The sequence below is a fragment of the Camelus bactrianus genome, chromosome 2, assembly GCF_048773025.1.
Source record: "Camelus bactrianus isolate YW-2024 breed Bactrian camel chromosome 2, ASM4877302v1, whole genome shotgun sequence".
NCBI classification, from domain to species: Eukaryota; Metazoa; Chordata; class Mammalia; order Artiodactyla; family Camelidae; genus Camelus; species Camelus bactrianus.
Genome location: NC_133540.1, coordinates 27,300,251 through 27,317,194, shown reverse-complemented (window position 1 = coordinate 27,317,194; position 16,944 = coordinate 27,300,251). Strand labels below are relative to the sequence as shown.

The following is a 16,944-nucleotide window of genomic DNA, read 5'->3' as shown; positions in this document are numbered from 1 at the left end:
ATGAATTTTGAAGGGACATTACTCAACCCACTGCAATGTGTGACCCACTGCAGAAAATGGACAAGGGGGGAGACAATGCATTGACAAGATGGGAAATTTATTTACTCTTTGTGATTCCTTTTTTATTCCTGCTACAGCTAATTATCTAACGGTTGTCAACAATTAAAAGCAAACTTGTTTCGGAAACTGGGAGTCTTGTGCGTAATGAGTTTTCTTGTCCTGACCCTCTAGCCCTGAAGGTGCTATGTGCTCCTGTGCTGACTACCTCAGATAACATCAAGGACTATTAAACCACTATTTTCACATTAAAAAAAAAAAAAACTTGACCTTCATCCATATCCTGTAGGACAGTGTTTCCCAGATGCACTGGTCCAAGGGAAATTTTCATCTTTCGCCATAAACCCTGCGGGCCCTGAGCCTCCAGCCGCCCAACCTCAGCCAAGAGGAATCACTGAGCAGGACCTTCTTATGGGAACCTGCGTCGCACCCTCTAGATTCTTCAGAACCCAGTAAGGATAAGTGTAGCAGCAGCGCTGTCAGTGAACTTGCTTCAGCTTACACAGAATATTCCATATTGAGAGAAATGCCATGAGGAGGGTTGCTTCCATTTTTGTCAGAAACAGAGAAACAGAGTTTAACAGTGAATGATGAGGCAAAATGTGAGAATACATTGAAAATTTTAAGCTCTATTTCATGATATCTCATTGAAAATATAACCCTAAGCTGATAAATGTGTATCAAATTAACAATTATATAAATATAATATTGTAAAATGAAATTTCATACCACAATTCTTCTAAATTCAAACACTATGTATGTATTTGTAAAATTATATTTCATCGCTGTTTGTTGTCAGCCTACCAACTGACTTTTATGCTGTGTCCTTTTTACTTCTTGGATGTCAAATTATTATTTCCTTTATGAAGTAACAGTACAAATAGATTTCTGCCTCACACAATTTGAAGAGAGCAACTTTTTCTTGGTTCTGTACCTTAAAAAAATTTACCAAATGTATTTTATGTTTCAATGATTTATTAATCTATTGCTTTGGAACACAAAATGATTACAGAAATAGACTGCAGAATATAAAGGTAATTCACCATAGGAAAACCTGTCATTTAAAAGTCAAAATTAAAGGGTATATTGGTTAAAATATTATTATCTGTATTGTTTCGCTTTAAAGTAAGAGTTTGCACTTGAGAGAAGGTGCACAAGGGATGTCCTTTACACAATAAATTCCTGAAGTGCACTTATAATATGATTTCATTTTATATTTAAATCCAAAATTTCAAGAGTATAGCTGCTTTGCAAATCAAATTGCTTTGCTGCTGGTAGGCAAAGTATTCCATCTGCAGCACTCTCCTGTGCCGCCCACCCGACCTCTCCCCGGGCACCTTGAGATCGGGCAGGAAGAACTGCAGAGTGGGGAGCCACACCCACACTGGACATAGTCATTCTGCTCAGGACGTCACCTTTTCTTCTCCCAGGGCGTCTTCTGTGATTGACCACCTCGTGACAACTGACAGCCACGGCAGGGCCGCTGGATGGTTACCACCATCACTTTCGGATGTCAGAAGACTTCAGTCCTCCTTCAGAAGGAAACCCTCACCCCTCCCATTGAAAGGAAGTGTTGGATACCTACTCTGTCCAAGGTGCCCAAGGGGAGTGGCTTACAGTCTAAGCATGTTTTATCCTCGTTACCTCTTTGATGTTTCTTCTGTGGAACTGCTTCTGTGCTTCTCTCCCTGTATACTTAGGGAGAAATTTGAAACTTTCAGTTGCTTTACTAGGAATTGTTTCTGTCAGCTGCTTGTCATTAGAAGAGCACTAAATCAAATCGTCGGCTAGTCTTTCTGAATATTTCACGCTTTTAGAAACCAAGGTCCTATTCATTGCATTTTATATGTTTTTGAATTACAACCAGAGTATTTACTCCTCTCTAGTACAAAGTCATATTGTAAGAGATATGTGTGTACCATGGTTGACTGGCTTTCTGATTGACTTTCATAGAAAGTTAACCATGTACTTACATATGCCGCTATAGGTATATGCATATCTCTGGCCGATTCCCCGTGAAATCTTTTATTCATCCCATGAAGACACATAGTTTAACTTGATGCATCAAACTGCTTGAGCCCTGTGTTCTGAAGAAGGAGCTGACATAGATACAAGGAGGGCAGGGGTCTAAAAAAGATGAAAAACACTTAGTTTCTTCCTGGTTTTTCTTTTGCTTCTGCAATTCATACATAAAATATATTATGCCCTTGGAAGTGGCCTCTTTTTTTTTCTCTCTCTCTCTCCCCTCCTACCATCATGTCAGAGCCTCATATATATCATAGCGTGAGCCGGATATAAGCATCCTTCTGGGTTGAGCTGGCCGGTAAATTAACTTAAGCTAAATGGATGTCTGCCCAAGACTGTCAGCTCTGTCAGCCTTGTCAGCCTCCTCCACAGACATTTCATTTCACTGTGGATGACATTTCATTTCATTCTCAATACCATTTCATCTCCTTGCAATGCATGAAATTTTTCAGTGAACAGCAGACTCACTGGCCCTTCTGAAGCTGACAAGGATACTTGTACGCCCCAGACAAGTCCAATAATTCAACACTGCTTGGCGTCCCTTCCAGTCTCTTCCAAGCTTGTCTGCACTTCAGAGGCTGAGTTCTTAAGAAGGAGCACCTCTCCCACCTGTGCTCCCAAACCTGGACTTAAGGCTTCATTATAGACACACACCGTCAAGGATAAGCTGTCACATGAAGGTCCTTAACAGGCTAGTCGCACAAAGGTCATCTGGGAATCAGAAATCAATAGACATTTTCTGAGCACGTATAATGTGATCAGGGTGTTGGCCTGATCTCAGAGTCACCTTAGGAGCACATGATCACTACGTGCTTTATGATAAGAAGTCTTCGACCTAGAGTCCTAACATGGCAGCTTTCTGGAAGTCTTCTAGAAATATACCAGGGGTCTAAGTTCTCCCGACCTCTTCAGTCCAGATACAGAATCACCTTTTCACACAAGTATGTCTTGAGGTCCCACTACGTGCCAGAATTAGATGTTGTTAAATGCTGAGAATACAATGTGGAAAAAGATGGGCGTGGCTTAACTCCTCATTGAGATTATTGTCTGGTTGAGGAGCTAGACAAGAAAACTATGAAGAAAAGGGGCTGGGGAGTAGAGAATGCTGTGGGAGCACACAGGAAAATAATCCCTTACATAGGTCTTGGGAATCAGGAGGGCTTCCAAGAGGAAGCAATATTAAGCTGAGACCTGAAAGGTGAGTAGAATTTAGACGGGGCGGGGGGGGGCGGTCTCCTGTGGATTAAACACTGGCTAGGTTTAATGCAGTAATCACCCACCCACAGACACACACCCCGTTCTAGATTGACTGTGACTGACACCATCCTGTTCGTGCTCTTCTGATAGCTGAGGCACAGTTCCTGGTTCTGTCGCCCAGCCTGGTCTCTACAGCTGGGCTTGACCATGTCCACTCCCAGCATCAGAGCCCAGGAGCTCCTCGGAGAAGAAACATCTACCTCTTTTGTAGAGCCATAATTACCGAAAGGACAATAGTTAATGTCTGTTGGTCTCTGAAGCACTGGCATGTGACTCATTTCATTCGATTCCTGTGATTTGTGAGATTTAATTACTCTCGTTTAACAGATAAAGAAACTGAGGCTCAGGGAAGTTAATTGATTTGACCATAATCATACAGTGTGTAAGGGGCAAATTGGGACTCACAGCAAGATCTAAGAGCAATTAGGATTTGTAAATAAGTTTGTTAAATAAATAACACAGTAATAAATGGGCTTTATGATTCCCCCAAGTGAAGCTTTTCCCTTGATCACAGTGGTTTCTCTTGTGTCCTGAGGAGCAGGAGAGTTCTTTGGGATTTATGGGAGGTCGTCTTAGGGACTCTAGGAGAAGGAAGGGCTACTGGGGCTCAAAGCCCAGCCCACCCCTACCCCTTGTCATCATCCAAAGCAACCCTACTCCCCACACCCCTGAATAGTTACTTGAAGACATTCCTGGGGTGGGGGTGGGGGGCAGGCAGCGCTGGGGGAACAGCCTCACCAATGACATGGCATGCATAGTCTTTAAACACCGTTTGAGGATGATGGCGATGTTATTGGGAAGCTGCAACCTAAAAGTGAGAAAGAGAAACAAATGCTTCCTATTCTCCAAATGCATTGTGTCCCATGGGGGAGAATAGTTTATATCAAGTGGATGACAGGCAGAAGCAGCATTATCTTCTGGGTGGAGATGTGGAGGGGAGACCCAGAACTTTCCCTTTTTTTTTTTTTAATTGAAGTATAGTCAATTTACAATTTGCATCAGTTTCTGGTGTACAGCATCATATTTCAATCATACATATATATACATATATTTGTTTTCATATTTTTTTATTATAGGTTACTACGAGATATTGAATATAGTTCTCTGTGCTATGCAGTAGGACCTTGTTTATCTATTTTATATATAGTAGTGTGTATCTGTTAATCTGAAATTCCTAATTTATCCCTCCCCCTTCTTTCCCCTTTAGTAACCATAAGTTTGTTTTCTATGTCTGTGAATCTGTTTCCATTTTGTAAGTAAGTCCATTTGTGTCTTTTTTAAAGATTCCACATATAAGTGATATCATATGGTATTTTTCTTTCTCTTTCTGGCTTACTTCACTTAGAATGACAATCTCCACGTCCATCCATGTTGCTGGAAATAGCATTATTTCACTCTTTTTTATGGTTGAGTATAAATATCCCACATCTTCTTTATCCAGTCATCCGTTGATCTGTCAATGAACATTTAGGTTGTTTCCATGTCCTGGCTATTGTAAATAGTGCTGCTATGATAAATCAATAAATCAATAAATAAAATTTTAAAAACTTTAAAAAACAACATTGTAAACTGTACTTCAATAAAAATATATAAAAAAATAAAATAAAGTTTTACAATCTTAAAAAAAATAGTGTTGCTATGAACATTGGGGTGCATGTATCTTTTCGAATTAGAGCTTTCTCCAGACACATGCTCATGAGTCAGATTACTGGATCATAGGGAAACCCTATTTTTAGTTTTTAAAGGAATCTCCATGCTGTTTTCCATAATGACTGCATCAAACTACACTCTCACCAACAATGCAGAAGGATTCCCCTTTCTCCACACATTTTCCAGCATTCATCACTTGTGAACATTTTAATAATGGCCATTCTGATCAGTGTGAGGTGATACCTCTTTATAGTTTTGATTTGCATTTCTCTGGAGACCCAGAACTTTTGAGAGATTTATATTTAAACCCCAAGCCTTCAACTGGTTAGCATGAGCCTCAGGTTTCACCACTTGTAATAGTGATCTTAATAAACTTCCTTTATAGAATTATCATGAAAATCACCTTTTGTTTTGTCTTGTTGTCATATCCTGATGCCTAGAACAGAACCTGGCACATGGTAGGTGTTCAATAAATAGTCATTGAATGAATGAAATGAAATGACAATTATGAAAACTTTCTACCTAACCCAGTATCTGACTCACTGAAGATGCATTTTTTTCTTCCAGGGAAAATGAATCAACTGACTGAAGACAGAGAATGTTTTTGGAGAGGAAGTAGAATGAAATAGTAATAGTAGCTAAATACTATTAGAATACTCTGTGCCCCAGACACTGCGCTACGTGCTCGCACATATTAACTCTTGTGCCCCTAGGAAAGTTATTTAACCCCTCAGACTTAGTTTTCCCATTTATAAAGTAGAAACAATAGCACTGACCTCATAGCCTTACTATGAGAGTGAAGTCACTTAATCCACATATAATTCTTAGAACAACTCCTCACATATGGTAAGTTCTCAATATGCTTTAACTCTGCTTAGGTTATGAAATCTCCTCCACTCCATGTTTTACCAAGGTGCTGTTCTGAGGTCAGTGAATAAATGCTTTACAAATTTTGAAATGAGATCTATGTAGTGTCAACTGAAATAAAATGCACAGCCTTAAAGTTGAGGGTTATATTTTACTCAGTGGACTTTCTGAGGACTTGGGCCTGGGAGGCAGCCTCCCAGATCCTTTTAAGAGACTGTTCCACCCAGGCAAGGGCGAAGCCAGAACAGAACTGTGAATTAAAAATGTTGCCTTTCGTATCAGTAAACAAAGGATGCTGTCGTCATCAAGTCATCAGCCGCCACGGCCCCCTGCTCCTGCCCTGACAGTGAGCGGAGGGAACTCAGGATGGAGACAAGCAGGCAGCCCGGCCTCTGCTGCCACCCCCGACGGTGCCCCTGAGGGAACTCAGGATGGGAAAGCACAGGACACCGGCCCTAGAGAGCCAGGTGCATATCAAAGGAATGATTTCAATGGGCCCAGACCTTTGCACCTTGCCATATATATACAAAAGCACAAAATTCCTTGAGATATCTGGTTTCCTTTAACGGTAAACTTTTGATGTTCCGACTACCTGGTCTTTGTTGCAAAAACTCCTATATATCCTGCCTCCTCCCTTACCTGGGTGGAACAGTCTCTTAGAGAGATCTGAGAGGCTGCCTCCCAGGCTCAAGTCCTCAGAAAGTCTACTAAATAAAACAAAACTCTCAATTTTTAGGCTGTGCATTTTATTTCAGTTGACAGTTTGCAGTAGGAGCATTTACCAGAGGACACAGGGTTTCAGCTGGGCCTTCACTAAATTTGGATGGGGAGAATAGAGTGGGAAAAGCATTCCAGAAGGAGGGAGGATGTAAGGGATGGAGTTAGACCACTTACTAGTTTCCCTGTGTGTAAAACTGGGATCATACCTTCCTCACAGGGTTATTGCTATTAGGGTGTTATATGAAGTAATGAATGTAAAATTCTTAACATAGTGCCAGGCACATAAGCATCCAATACGGGCAGCTAGTGTTACCATCATCACAGAAGAAACAGATGGGCAGAAATGAAAGTTTGTGAGACAAAGAGACACTAGCCACTTCCATAGAAGAACTGAGCTAGCCTTAGGTTCCCAGAATATAACATTAACTTAGTGATTTTTTTCAGCTACATACGACCTTCTTAGTAGCACAAACCTGGTTTAAGTGGATACTTAAGTCTTAATGGTTGGAACTGGGGGGTGGGAAGTGGGACGTGACTTTGAATAGACTGCTTAGAATAATTTTCATACTTAAATTGAAAGTTCAAGTGAAAGTTACTGAGAAACTGAGTCACTGGAAAGTAAAGTAAGTTCAGTGAGGAGGTGGTTTATTCTTTCTTCACAGCCTTGCAGGCAGGCAGAGTCGTGCTCCTTGAAAGTCACCCTGCTGTGGCTGGAGCAGGAAGAAGTCGTAATGTGAGCCAGATGACTTTCCAGCCACTCCTTAACATACTTGATAGAAACTTCGAGCTCCCAAAATAATTTCCCTGACCTCAGCGCTCTTTGGGACGCTGGTATTCCCTGCTGGACCCTTCACCAACCCTACCCCAAATATCTTACAGAGGCATGGCCTTAGGCCTAACTTTTCCTGTCGTATCTGTGGCAGGAATTGCTATTTTAGTTGTTTTTTAGTTTACATGTGAAGATTCTGTGCACCTACAGAATGGAAGGGCATTTTCTCGTTGGAGCTTTATGGACTCAAGCGTGGAGTTTTGTGGATTTACCTACAGTATGTACAAAGCCCCAGGTGACTCAGCAGACGTGTCTTCTGCAATCTGTGTTTGGAGATACTGTAAACATATACTCTTTCTTCCTTCTGTACGGTACCGAATTAAAAACCTCCGAATTTTTCCAGCCTGGGTTGATTACCCGACACTTCACGTGCCCAGGTCGGGGTGGGGGGGTACACTCTGCAGGGAAGCTTCCTGTCCGTAGCAGCTCACACCAGCTCGTCTCTGCCCTCTGGGGATTCTTTCACCACGCTGATCTGAAACTTAGCATCTAATGGCTTTTTATTACCCAGTGCGTTTATTCTGTCTTCCCAACCAGGTGACAGGGACCAGGTGGGGACTAGGTCTTACTTTAACTTTTAACTACTCTTCATCCCCTCTCACTACCTAACAAAATGCACCGGCAGAGAAGGCTCTTGAAGAAACAATATTTTACCCCTCGATGACAGTCCTCCTCCCAGTTCAGAAATAGCTCAACTGAAAATGAGTCTATGATTGAATCGTTATTTTCTTTGCTCTGAAAACAGAAAACACGTCATTCCTAAGAAGTTAGCGTGGGGTCTGTAATGTTCATTTGTTTGTTTGTTTTATTGGAGGTACTGGGGATTGAACCCAGGACCTCATGCATACTAAACATGCTCTGTAATGTTCAGTTTTTAAACACTGTGTTTCAGATGCTTCACCAGGGGACAATATCAGAGTGTGTGGAAATGAACATGTCCTGGTTGTGAAGATTCAGCTTGGGACTAATTCTGGACTCTGTGTTCTGCTTCTAGAAAGCCAAGGTCTCAGACAGTTCTATTTATTAATTGGATTTGGCAAGGGGAATTCATTCCTTATAAAAATACACAAGCAAGCTATTAAAAATAACGTTCAAAGGGGAAAGTTAAAAATAATGTGCAAAAGGCCGAATTGCTTAACTCAAATACAAGTTTACGAAAATAATTCTATTAAAATTTCCATAGGCATTTATTGGTAACATTGAAGTGTCTGAAGAAGACGAGTCAGATGTGGGGTGTTAGTTCAAGCTCCTCAGAAACTGAGAGTTTTTTTCCCTCTTCAACATTTTGTATAGTTTTTAATAATAAAGACTTTCTACATGGTGGAAAGATGGAGCAGAGTTTTAAAAAGTGAATCTCCTAAAACCTTAAGCAAATTTTATGTACTTGTCCTTTTTCTAGAAAAAATCCAAAGCTTTATTTGGATTCTCAAAAGAAGTCGTTAATCAGATTTAAAAACACAGGTCATCTTCCTACCCACTACCTTGAACTTAACAGGAGAGATGTAGACACTTCTAAATCACTTTTATTCCAAGTATCTCAAATTTCAATGCATTTTTCACTTACATCAAAGTAAACAAACACAAAAACCCTGTACCTTTAACAATCTCAAAATTAGAAAGAAAAAAAAAGCCCCACTGGTGGCATTTATTCCCAGGCTGAGCTTCTGTAACGACCCCATGGGCCTGTGGAACTTGACAAGGATTTCTAGACTTGCTCTTAAGTTGCTCTTTGAACATCTGGAGTCCTCATACGAGTGAGGCTGCTAAGTCATTAAGAAGTGTCAGCTTTTTAGTTTGCCTGATTAAAAATGTAGTACCGTCTCCCTCAGGTCCCATAAAAACCACTAGACGTGCTTAACCGATTCCCACACACTGAAACCATTCTCTGGGAGTTAATTAGGAACTGTGCTTTTCCCAGACTCAGAAGTTTTTGAACTGATCGGCACAGTGGGTCTATTACACACATTATTGAAAGTTGAAAAAAAAAAAAGTTGCCTGAGCTTGTGGGAAAGGTTCTTACAGAAAATAAAAATCAAAAAAGGAGGAAGCTTTATGTGAAATAAAGTTTGTTTTTAAGAAGTCTGCCTTCTTGTTAATTCAATAGGTTGGAGGTGGAGCAGTGTGGGAAGCAAAACAGGTTTTCAGGGGATAATTTTAAAGACTCCTGCTTCTGTTGGTGGGGACATCACAAAGCAGTGAATGACACTCCAGCTGAGAACAGAGGTCACCCAAGTGACAACAGAACTTGAAAAGGACAGCAAATAGCTCTAAAAATATATATTCTATCTTTATGCTAAGGAAAGCTATAGAATATGATTCAAATACCAAAAGAAAGATCCAAAATAAAAAATTAGAGAATGAATCATATCTGTTGTGCTTTACACATCTTAAAATATACTTTCTTTTTTTTAATGGAGGTACTGGGGATTGAACCCAAGACTACATGCATGCTAAGCACATGCTCTACCACTGAGCTATACCTTCCCTCCACCCTGTAAGGTATTTCATTCTTCCTTCTCAAGGACACCTGAGCCCCAGCCTGTTATATGGGACAACACACCTTGTTACTACACTAGAGAAGGAAAAAAAAAAAAAGAGGAAATCATTTAATAGAGAATCATTTGTTCTTTAAACATTACTTTTGCCTTTTGTCATTTTTTTTTTCTCTTCAAATCATTTCCTTTTCAAATCTTCCTTTTGCAGCCTGGAACTTGAAATCCATAGCTTTCACATGGATTATTTACTTCTTTTCCAAAAGCATCAAAGATGTTTCATTCCAAGCAAGAAGTTAATTTTCAATGAGGCCATTTGAGAGCATTGGTCTAACATAATTCAAGCCTATCTGGAAAAACCACACCTCCAAACAGAATCAGAACCCTGGTTACTATTCAACCTGTGCTTCCTTGTTACGCACAACAGTCATAATATTTACAGAGAAGTGGTAGATAGGGAATTAAGAATGTTCATATGAGACCGTTGAAATCTATTGTTTTTGTAAAGATGTCTTAGAGTACGGCCTTGTCTGTTTGTTCCATATACATGCTCTTTTCTCCCAGGTGATCTTTTTTATCAGCATAAAGGAAATGGTTTCACCGCTGTGGGAAAGCGTTCTGGGAGGAGCAGGGAACAGTTTACAGGTGTCTCAAATGAGTTCACTTTAGGTCCTATTCCAAGTTCAGGAATGGGAAAATTTCTCTTTCTCACCCTCGCTATCTCAGAGGTGTCCAAGATCCACCCGCCCTCCCCTTGGGCAGCTGAAAGGTAAGTTGGTCACATAGGGAAGTTGACAAGACCTACCATGGTCTTGGGGCTAAGTCTGGAATCATTTCCACAAGGTGGTCATCAAGCAAAGTGCTGGCTACCGTCCAAGGAAGACTTCCCCGGCATGCTGTGAGGAGAGAGGATCACTGCTGCAGAGCCCAGGCCCAGGCAACGGACATGGCCCATTCCAGTGGGCACTGGGTATCTGCAGAGCCAACTCAGCTCCCACAGTCCCAAGACCTCCAGACAGTGTCCCTCTCCATGGCCTTAGCTGCACTCTTCCTCACTCTTGTGTGGCTCTCAGGGCCTCTCTCTCCTCCCCACACCTGGAGGGAGTCTTTTTTCATCTTGAGAGGAGACTCCACTTTCCTCATATCCTTTCTCTTTAATGTTCTTCCCATGTTCCAAGTCTCATTATTCTGTACGGTTCAGGCTTTGGAAAGCAAAGAAGGGAAGACTTCTTTTCCTCCTGCATTTTTTCCTATAAAGAAGAGAGTTAATGCTGACCCAGGCCTGACTGTAGGCCAGTTCCTGCAAAGCCTGGCCTCTACCTGCCTTGCCACACTTTTCTTCACTTGAGATGCTTTCTTCCAGTTCCTTAACCCATTCAGGCTCCTTCCCTCCCAGGGTGTTTGTTTGCCCAGAATGTCTTTCTCCTTTCATCTCCTTTGCCTGGTTGACCTTTATGTATCAGTCAAATCTCAAGTCTCAGCTCCTGACACTTCTCAGTGACTTCCTTCCTGACCTTGAGACTAGGACAGATTCCCATATTATATCATTTTATAGAAGCATACTACTCCTTCAGTATTTAGTACAGTTGCAATTTTATATTTGCCTATGTCATTATTCAGTACCATCTGTCTCTCCCATTAGACGGCCAATTCCACAATGACGGGTTTTTGTCACTTTCACTGTTAACGCCTCAGCGCCTAGCATAATAAGCATGATAGTCTCTTGTGGAATAGTCATTTTTTTTCCTCTCTATAATCTTTGGGTCACTAGGCTTGAATCAATTCTATACGGAAAACTCTGAGTAACTAAATAAATTAGGCAATATCAATCTGGACTTCCTAGGATTTTGTATGATTTATCTAACAGAATAATTGAACATGGCAGATAATGATCAAATTTAGGGGGAAAAGAGATTCAAAGTTGAAATTCCACAGCCTAAGTATAAGTAGCTGTTGCAAAAGGTTATTAGCCTTGTAGTAGACTTAAATTTTGCAACTACTGTTCAGAAATGCAAAAATACACTTAAAAAATTAAACTCTAATTGCCCACAAAACCCCTTTCCATTAGGTAGCAGAAAAACAACGAACAAGCTTTCCACTTAAATATTAACTGTCTTCTGTTTTAAAATTTAATTTCTCCTTAGAAATTACTCAGACTTTGTAGGATTTATATATATTTATATATATACATATATTATACATATACACATATTATTTATATGTATATAAATATACATTCCCCGCATGACATCTCAGTGCCAGTGCAGGAAATTATTATAAATAGAAAAGATGTTACAAAAGAGTAAACTAGTCAATTGGTGGTGATAACTTTCCCTTTAGGAAAAACAAGATTATATCCTTGCCTCTATCACACACAAAATAAATCTAAATACAGAAACAAAGCTTGTAATCTACTAGAAGAAAATACAGAGGAAAATTACATGGCCTTTAGGTAGGGACAAGAAAAATCAAATTAGTATAAATAAGAGAAAGAGATTAAGTGATCTCAATTTTAAATGATAATGAAATGAGTTGACTTGAAAACATACTTGAAGTAATAAGAAACTTTGGTGATGTGACTAGGTATGAAACAAATAATCAAAAATCATTCACTATTCCCTATACTAATAATAATCAGAAAATTGAAAAGAGAAGATATTACATTCACAGTAGCAACTAAACTATAAAACACTTAGGAATAAATTAAGAAAATAAAGGATTATATATGGTAATCTGAAGCAAACATCATGATATATAAATTGGTAGATACATATTTGCATTGTATATACTTTCCCATACTTTTAAATTAAAAATTATTTAATTTCAAATTAATGTCAAATTAATGATTATTCTCTCGTGATATTGTACGTGAGTCTTCTTTTACCAAGTTAATTATTATTTTGGTTTCTTTCTTTTTGGTAACTAATTTATGATGTCTAATTTAATCTGGTAACTTACTGTTCATTGCATGAACAGTATGAAGTTCCCCTGGATTCTTAGACTATAGGCGTGGGGCAAATACCTCTCTGCGAACCACTCCAAGTGTTGAGAGATGCAATTCTGGATCTTTTCTGGGGAGTGGTTGCTCGTGGGGCAGGCAGTAACATGAAAATGACTCTTATCTCCGTGCTGAGTTGTCTGTTTTGCAATACAGAAAAGAAGGTGTGGCACCAGCCAACAACGCTGGTGTGACTTTGCATTGACAACAGGAGAGTTTAGTGGTGTACAAAGAGGAAGTTAGGGGAAAACAAAACAAAATAAAGCCTGGTCTTTATTCCTAATGCAGGAAACAAGACTGTCTGTACCCTCATTGAATTCTCCAACTGAGCAAATATTTAATCATATTAACAAGCTGCTGATATTTAATACATACTACTGGGGAGATATAAAGGGATTGTCTAACAGTCTAACTTAAAAAAAGAGTCATGATCTTGTTGGGATTTGATGACTCAGAAAAAATAAGTAAAAGTGGAGTGAAAGGGGGCCCCTATTCTGCTGGCTTTTCTGCCTGACACGTTGGCTAAGATTCTCCAATCAAGGAGGCTGACTTCTTTAGACTTAAATTAGGCTAACGTATGAAGATGAACATGTAATTTATACTGCATTAAACCAGCAAGTTTTCACCAATCCAATACTGTGTATAGTTTCTGTTTTAGTTGGCCAGGAATTTCCTAGCCTTGGTGACAGGAAGATGTTTAACAGGGAGAATCAGAAGGAGATGTTAGTTTCAGAATTTGCAGATCAAAGTTAGAAAAAATTCACTTCAGTTCAGGCAAGGAAATTTGCATATACACTCAAGTAAAAAGTTAAAAAGTTTTGACCTTGATGTTTTATTCACTATAAACATATACTTAATCAATTATCTATTAAAAAACATTTAAATAGTTTCCAGTCTTTCATTGTTTTAAGCTATTATAGGACTGCAATTTGTTATCAGCATTCCAAAACAAAAAGCTCTGAAAACCTTTTTATAACCTACATGGTGGTAAAAAGCTGACCTGACTTGAACTTTTTTGGCAAAAACAAACTATGCGGCTATTAAGTTATTTATACTCCTTACATATCTGACTTCATGTGAACGTGTTTCACTGCGAAATTATTAATGTCTGATTGTGGGATCTGCTCTAGTATTCCCAGGGGTGTCATGTAATATGGAGTATATCCATGTTTTAACTTTTTCAAAACTGAAAAATTCTGACTTCTGAAACATATATCCCCCCATGGTTTTGGATAGGGAACTATGGACCTGTATTCACTGCAACAAATATCTTTAATATCTTTGTTTCATTAGGAGAAATTTATATTACGTACAACATATTTCTCATTCAGATTTTCTGGGTTTGAGTCCTCGTTCTGTTACTGTTTATTAACTGTAGCTATATTTAAATTTTCTCAGCAGTAAAATGGGAATGATACTAGTTGCAGTTATTCTGAGGATGGAGTGAGGGAACACAAGAAAAACATTCAGAACAGTTGGGTAATTAGTAAGCATTTAATACATGTCAGCTATAATTATAATAAGAGTGTACCAATTTATATTTCTGACAACAGTGCACTCATTTTTTATGCTCTTACCTACATTTGGTATAACTATTGTTTATAATCTTGTCTAATGTAATAGACCCTCCCCTGAAAGATATCCCATTTTTGCTTGCATTTCTTTTAGTGATATTGAAAATATTTTCATGCTTTATTAGTATTTCAATACTCCATGTTTTTTGAATGTCATACTTTTCAAAGACCTTCTCTATTAAAATATAAAAAAATATTTACATTTACCTATAGTTTCCCCTGTATTTGCAAGTTTCTTTCCTTTTTTTCCTCTCTTCCTTTCTGTTCTTTTTCCTCTTCTCCTGTCTTTCCTTTCTTCCTTTTTTTCTTTCTTTCCTTTCTTCCTTCCTTTTAAGAGCTTAATCCTTCTAGATTATTCTAACATATCATTTAAAGAATCCTATATTGTTAGCCAGTTTCCCCAATACCAGTTACCGAATAATCCATCTTTTTCACCACTGATTAAAAACCATTTTTATCATATGCAAATTATCTTTTTCCAGACATCATATATTATTCCTTTGATTGACCTATTGTTTCTCTTGCCCACCCCATATTGTTTAAGCTTCTGGTGTAGGTCAAACACTATTTTTATTTTTCACAAATTTCCTAGATATTGATACATATTTATTCTTCCAGACAAAAATCAGAATTATCTTACAAAATTTTCAACAAAACTGCATTGGGATTTTTGACTGAAATTAACTTAGAGGAAACAGACATATTTCAATATTGATTCTTCCCATTTGTTCAAGGACATGAAATATGTCCCCAATTCTTTTTAAAGTTTCATAAACTTCAAAGTCTTTGCCAATAGCTACAGCTAATTAACGAGTTCTGAAATATGCATGCCCTTTTGATTTACAGCAGATTGAAAACTAAATTGATTAATATGCGAATACAGTTAACCCTTGAACAACTTGGGGGTCAGGGGCACTGACTCTCCACGAAATTGAAAACATGCATATAACTGTACAGTCAGTCCTCTGTATCCCTGCATTCAACCGAGGACCAGTGTAGTCCTGTAGTATGTATTCAGTGAAAGAAATCCGTATCTTAGTGGATCCTTGCAGTTCAAACCTGTGTTTTTCAAGGGTCAACTGTACCTTTATCTGTACTAGGTGGTTGTTATGGACTGAATGAATGACTCAAGACTCATAGTTGAAGCCCTAACCCCCCAGTGCGATGGTATTTGGAGATGGGGCTTTGTAGAGGTAATTAGGATTAGATGAGGTTATGAAGAGGGGCCCTTATGATGGGACAGAACTCTTATAAGAAGAGACACTGGAGAGCTAGTGCTTGCTCTCTCTCTGTCCCTGTGCTGGTACAAAGAGGAGGTCATGTGAGCATCAGAAAGAAGGTGACTGTTTGCGAGAGCCCTCACCATAAATTGACCATGTTGGCACCCTGATTTCGAGGCTCAAATTCAGCAGAATGAATTTCTGTTGTTTAAGCCACACAGTCAACGGTATTTTGTTATGGCAGCCCCAGCAGACTACAATAGTAGTGTGCATCTCAGTCTTCCCCTGGACTCGGGGTTACCCCCAGCTACACAAGTTAATCACAGCCCAAGGAAATAGCACAACTGAATCAGCTAATGTGGTGACAGAAAGGGCTACTTGGTTATGAGTACTTATTTTACTGAATTGCTTTCTATGAGGATCAATTTAGGAAAAAGGAAGGTTTCTAAGTCGCCTTATTCTCTCTTTCAAAAGGAAAATTAATTCTACAGATAAATTGTGTAATTTTAGAAACGTTGGCTTCCCTATTTTATTGCATAGAAGAATCTCTATGAGAAAATTGTCATTGGTGTTTACCACCCACGATGTTGATACACGAGCATATCTGGGAGTGGTGACTCGGAGGGACCTTCCTAATCATTCCTTACAGTTGTGGAACACTTGAGAGTGTGCTAACTGCATTCACATGCAAATTTTTCTTTCATCCTCAAAATAAATTCAAATGAAGTGTCAGTCTCATTTTATGGAAGCTGAGATTCAGAGAAATGAAATGCCTTTTGCAAGGTAGCGCAGAACCAGGGCTAGATTTAATTTACTCCATCAAATGAATTTTTTTCTGAGAACTTCATTGTATGCATATTATGGCCCCTAACCCAGGCCTTTCTCTCCTAGGATCTCCTCTCCGCACTGGGGTAGCTGCGTGGCTGCCTTATACCTTGTACTTCGCTCAGGTAGCTTCTGGTGCCGCCCAGTATCCAGCCACCACTGGACTCGGAACCTGCGGGCAGACGTGTGGTGCTGCCTTTCCTAGGGGCAAACCTCTCTCAGCCAGTCTCCTCCGAGCCCCTGCTGGGCCAGTGATTGAAAAGGCCTCTCTTGACATCTGAGGGGTTTGCCTGGAAAGCTCTCCTTCAACTCCTCCTCTCCTACTTTCCTTTCCCTCCCAATTATTCTGCTTTGTATACACTTAAAGTGAGGTTTAACATTTGATCTTAGGTTCAAATGAGGAGCCAGGCAGGTAATGAAACCCACAGGC

General features: G+C 39.3%; 1 protein-coding gene across 1 annotated transcript in view; it reads left to right on the top strand.

Moving 5' to 3' along the window:
- Positions 1–16,944, top strand: part of ARFIP1 (ARF interacting protein 1) — a 1,058,373-nt gene that overhangs the window by 917,905 nt on the left and 123,524 nt on the right. The gene's annotated exons all lie outside the window — the stretch shown is intronic.